Raw genomic sequence first — 6,000 nt, forward strand, 5'->3', positions numbered from 1 at the left:
GTGAATTTTAATATGTAAATCCTGCAACATTTGGTGAAGTGGTTATACATGTATGTAGAATCATCACAAATATATTAGTGATCCAAATATCAGGACTGGCATTTCCATCAGTCATAAGATTTTTCTGACAAGGTGAATCATTCTTGATAAAGTTCCAACAAAGTAAATGACACTCATTCCTCAGTTTTGAATTCCTAGGTGAGTTGATTTATAGTATAACCTTGCAAAATACAGTGTTTATTTGTAAAGTGGAGTAGATTTCAAACTCACAAAATTACAAAGGTCTTTTTTCAATGCACAAATGTCCATCAAGACACTGTAGAGGGTGTAGACATTTTTTTTTTTTCCTTTGGATAGGACTGCCCCTAGGTGCAAACCATTTTCATCATTGTCTACTGCTTATTAAATGGGCCTTTGATCTCTGTGGCAGTCAAAAATCCAACTGCACATTTCAGAAATGTTCCTTAAAGGGTGTTATCACTTCGTGAAGAAACCACACTCCACGGCTTTGTATTTTACTCTGTGACTTATTATAGGGTTCTTCTGGGAATTATGTGAAAAAATTGAAACTACCTGGAGAATATCTCTGAATGGTGAATTTCTATTTTTCATTGGCATACGGGGTCACTTGGAGCCAAGCAGAGATAAGATCTCACTAAGATGTAAATTTCATGAGAGCAGGAAGTTTTGTCTCTTTCATTCATTATTATATGCCTCCTGCCTCAAATAATAACTGGCATATAATAGACATACAATAAACATTGAATGAATGAATTAATTAATGGATAGCCCTGAGTTGGAAAAGAAACAAACCAATAGAAATGATTTTCTGGGTGGCTTCTAATTATGTCATTTTCCTCTTAAACCATCAGCAGAATTGTTTGATATACCATGTGCATTTTCTGGCACCAGTAATCCCTGCCTTGATCTTTGCAAACAGAAATAAGAAGAAACAAAGGAATCTGCCTGCAAAAAGCTTTGCCAAATATTTCTTTGCCTAAATGGAGTGAGTCTGTGAAGATTTTTTTTTTCACATAATCAACAGATTTTCCATCCTCATAAGTCGTGATGGATAGGAAGCCTGATTTTACAATGAGAGTTGAGTGGTCTAAACCAGAGATACCCAGGATATCATGGAAAAAGTGTCTGACTTTCAGGAGATTAACAAGGGTTCAAGTTCTCCATCACTAGTCAATGTTGTAAAGCCTAAATTTCTTCATAGATAGGGAATAACTTATCTCTCTTTTGGGTTGTTGTAAAGAAGATAACTCAAGTAAGGACTAGGCACAGTACCTAGCACATCATAACCACTCAGGCAGCCAGTGGTTCTCAAATTCTGTGCCTGTAAGAATCACCCGACCCAGCTCCAGAATTTCTAATTTAGCAATCTGTGGGTGGGACCCAGAAACTTGCTTTCAGTAAAGCAGCTCAAGGGCTTATATTGTACATTGTCCATAGATCAAGTCTGACAAATGCTGAAATAAATATCATTTAAATTCTTCTTCTTTTCTTTTAAAGTAGGCTCCACACCCAGGTGGAGCCCAACATGGGGCTTGAACTCATTACCCTGAGAGCAAGACCTGAGCTGAGATCAAGAGTCAGGCACTTAACCAACTGAACCACCAAGATGCCCCTCAGTTACATTATTCTTACTCTTTATCATGAAGTCTGTCTGTCATCATAATGTTGTGAAGAATTGAGGAGTTAAAGATGTGTTGCATAATATTATACATAAAGAGATGAGCTATGAACAGATCTACTCTGACTTCCAGTGCTAGGACAAAAACAAGTAAGGCATACATTTCCTTGGGAAGAGATTGGCTTGAAGAATTATGCTCTGTTTTGTTAATCCAACTGCAGTAATCCGGCTGTGCTTGCTAACCACTGAACATATGATTCTTCTAACTAAAGTTATACTTTTGTATGATAAACTAAATAAAGCATTTCCATCCCTAATTACTAGAATATCAAGGTTTGTGGTGAGAGATAGTTCCTTTTGTTTGGAATTCTTCTCAGAAATATCATATGATGTGATGCTTTCAAATTAAAGCATATCAAACTGAAAGAAATGTGAACTTTTTTGGATGGCTTTAGCCCTAAATAGTCTCCGTTATAATAATAATCTCAGCTACTTCATCCTGCTTCCCCAGCTGTTCTGTAGATATTAACAATGCTTTTTAAAGTGGTTCCTGACATTAACTGTTTGTTTGTGCACTGAGTTGTTTCTTTCTCCTTTGTCTTTTTTTTGATAATAATATTAATTGCTTTTTTTGGTCTTTAATAGTAAAATATGCTCTTTCTTCTTGTGAACTCGGCATTTCCAGAAACTATAATAGGAAGATGGTGAAGATGTTTCAAAGGAGCCCTTTCTTTAGCACTTATGATAGCTTAGTATGTAAATGACCTTTGTCCTGGTTGAGAGGAGCAAGTAAAAAATTCCATCTATGTCTAACATCTGGATCAGACAACTTACCTAAAATTCTCAGCAATGCCATCACTTCAACAGAATTCAAATCTGCTTGCCTCGGAAACTTTTATAAGAGTTTCTGTATCCCTAGAGGTGGGAATTCCTGTTACCCCTCAGGATTTCATAAACTTGGGCAATAGGTAACCAGACAATTAAAGAAAATTGTTTGTTGACAAATGGGGTATTGTTTAATAATGGAGAATTCTTTTTTTGAGACTACAATTCCCTGGTGAAAAGGTAATCAGTCATAATTTGCATCCTCATTTTCTCTTGATTTGTGTAGAAGCTAAACTAGACATATATGTGCACATATATTATGTATGTAAATATATATTCATATACATATAGCTGCATATTAAATCATATTTGTTTAATAATATGATATTTTCCTTAAATGTTGAATACCTTTCTTTTGTTCTTCAAAATCCATTCTCTACCCTTTGAATCTCCTCTTTGCTCCAGGATACTCAGCTATATTAACTGCATCAGCGGGCTCCTTTGTGCTCTACTTAATGGGTTTAGCCAGTGGTTGTCATTGGTGGGGAAGAGATTGAGGTATGAGCATTTTTCTCCGGTCTACTTTCTTGCAAAGATGCCACAGCTGGTTGCCTCCCTAGACTTACCAGGTGATTCATTTTGAAGCTCTCCCTCCATTGCTTATGACCTCTGTGTCTTCAGGCAACTTCAAAAATAGAAAAGAGGGGCAGCTGGGTGGCTCAGTTGGTGAAGCTTCTGCCTTTGGCTCAGATCATAATCTCAGGGTCCCGGGATCAAGCCCTTTTTTGGGCTCCCTGCTCCATGGGGAGTCTACTTCTCCCTCTCCCTCTCCTCTGCCCCTCTTCCTTTTGCTAATTAATGCTCTTTCTCTATCTCAAATAAATAAAAAAAAATTAAAAAAAAGGTTATAGTTCTCAGAAGTTGCAACACTATTCCTCAGGAGTTCTCTATACCACACACATTTCTATGTAATAATCCCTTTTTAAACCCTCCCCAAACTAGTCAACTTGTTGGCTATATTTACTTGCCAGATACTGATCTTAGAAGTAGTATGAGTTGATAATTAAAATGGGGTTGGATTGTTCATATATTTAAAGGCTAGATATATAAATCCATCATGGTGAGAAATGGGACAATGGCTATCTATTGCATCTACTAGCCTCAAACTTACTTAAATGATCACCAGTGGCTTTATGGAATGAAGGACAGGTAGGCAGGAAAGCATTTTTTTTTCCTTGACACAGAAGTATGCAATAAATATAATGTGGTTATTTGCCTTCTGCTAAGTTTAAACCTGGACTATCTGACTTAATCAAACAGGCAGTCAGAAAGCCATATTTCAGTGGATACTCTTCAAGATAAGATGGAAGGAATTACCCAGTATGCCATAACTGGGTGGTAACCAAATATTTTGTTCAGATGTTAATGACAAAGTATCATGAATTAGGGGGTTCTTAAGGAGTGATGTAGTTGGGAAACCAACCAAGGTGATATTTTTCTTGAAAAGAGAAACATTTTATTTTTACTTGGATAAAAACTAGGTCAGGATGTTCTGGTAAGGCTTTCTGCCTACTTATATAATTATATTACTTCTTCCTATATAATTTGACCAAAGCTAGTGTTACAACCATTGAAAACATAGACTTATGGTGAGGCAATACCCTTTGAGGAGGAACCTTGAAACTTAGCCAAGGTATATATTGTACATCTTCCTCCAAGCCTTCTTGTGGATGGCTTGCTGCCATTCATGAGGGTGACCCATGTTAGGAATGTGGAAATACGCTGATCATCTGTGGGTTATTAGATACTGGTTCTGAACTGACACTAACCTACAGAGATGGAAAACACTAGAGGTATATAATTGCCAGTGAGGGTAATGGGAACAATGTAAAAGATGATTTTGGCCTAAATGCATCTTTCAGCAGGTCCAATGGGACCAGATATATAGCCAATCATTATTACCCAGACCCAGAAATAATACTGTAGATATATAGAGTGATACACAGACTGGAACAAGATCCTCATTTTAATTCTACCTATGACCCATGGAATGAGGGTTATTAGGTTCAAGCAGAAGGTGATATTGCTCTGGTGAGTCAGTAAACAAAATCTCCACCTGGAGGAAGTTCAGAGATTAGTGTTTCCAAGAAAGACTTGAAGATACAAGGGTGGGAATCCCAATTAATAACATTTAACTCATTTCTTTGGAGGGAAAGGGTTTGAGGATCTACAAGCTGGAAATCATGAAAGAACACATTTTTACAGATGGACATGCTCTGTGAATGTCTGTCAGCCTCTTTCTCTGTACACACACAGTCTCTTTCTCCTCTTCTTTTCATGCTCCACAGGCCCTTGTACAAATGGCTAGAGTAGCTGGAATGGGCCCAACAACATGATTTTATTCACCAAGACTAATTTCACTACTTCCACTGTTAGGTATCCCAAATGCCAACAACAATGATCACAGCTGTGCCTCTGCTATACCATCATTTTCTGGGAAGATTGGTGAGCCACTTGGATAGCAGGGTGATTAGATTACACTACTTCTTAACCGACAGAGCCACTCAGGCACCCAGAATTTACTACTTCTTACTAATCTAAAATTACAGAGCCAATGACTTTCTTTCCAGGAATAATCACATTTTGGGAGATTTGTTTGGTTTACATACCCATTTTCCTACCAGTTTATCTTGCCAGCTCCTGCAGATGTAGACTTACCTAATGCCTTTTTCATGAACATGGTATCCCACCAAGCATCACCTCTAAGAAGAAATATATTAGATGACAAGGGAATAGTAACTATATTCTCCAATTCACAGAAATAATTGGTTTTACTTTTTGCTCTATCATTCTAAAGTGATTCTATAGTAGTTGTCTGTACACACATTTGGAGTGTGATTGGCCTGATCAAATTGTGGAAGACTATATGAAAACTCATTCTTGGTTGTTGAGGTGTCCTGTAAGTCTGCTGCATGCTTTAAAACAGCAGCAAATGTATGGTTCCATCTTGCTTTATTAAGAATATACATGTCTATGAACCAAGGGGATGAATTGGCATGGCCCCTGTGATGGCCAGGAAAACGAGCCTTTCAAAGATCCAAGAACAGGGAATGTAACTGTGCAAAGGTCCTAGCTGCTGATCTCTGAAATACATTTCCTCATTTGTATCAAGGTCATGCTTCCCACTGCTCCCAGCTAATGACTGAGAACAACAGGGATACCAAGGCAGGACTATCCCTCTTAGGCACAGGACTGATGGCTAATTTTGGCTCAAGTTCCTACCTTGCTGAACTTACCATAAACTGAACAATGGCCTAGGATGCTTTTGCTCATCCTTCCTTCTCTCTCTTCTTCACTCATGCTCAGACTTTCCTCATGATTGAGTGGCACTTCCTGCTTCTTCTGGCTCCCTCTCCACTTTATCTTATACAGACACAACAGTTTCCTCTAACAAAATTCTTGAACTTTTAATTCTACCTTAGTGTGTTCTCCTTGGAGGACCCTGGCTACTATAGCCTATTACATCAAATAGCCCA

The sequence above is a fragment of the Lontra canadensis genome, unplaced genomic scaffold (genome assembly GCF_010015895.1).
Source record: "Lontra canadensis isolate GAN:19392208 unplaced genomic scaffold, GSC_riverotter_1.0 scaffold176, whole genome shotgun sequence".
NCBI classification, from domain to species: domain Eukaryota; kingdom Metazoa; phylum Chordata; class Mammalia; order Carnivora; family Mustelidae; genus Lontra; species Lontra canadensis.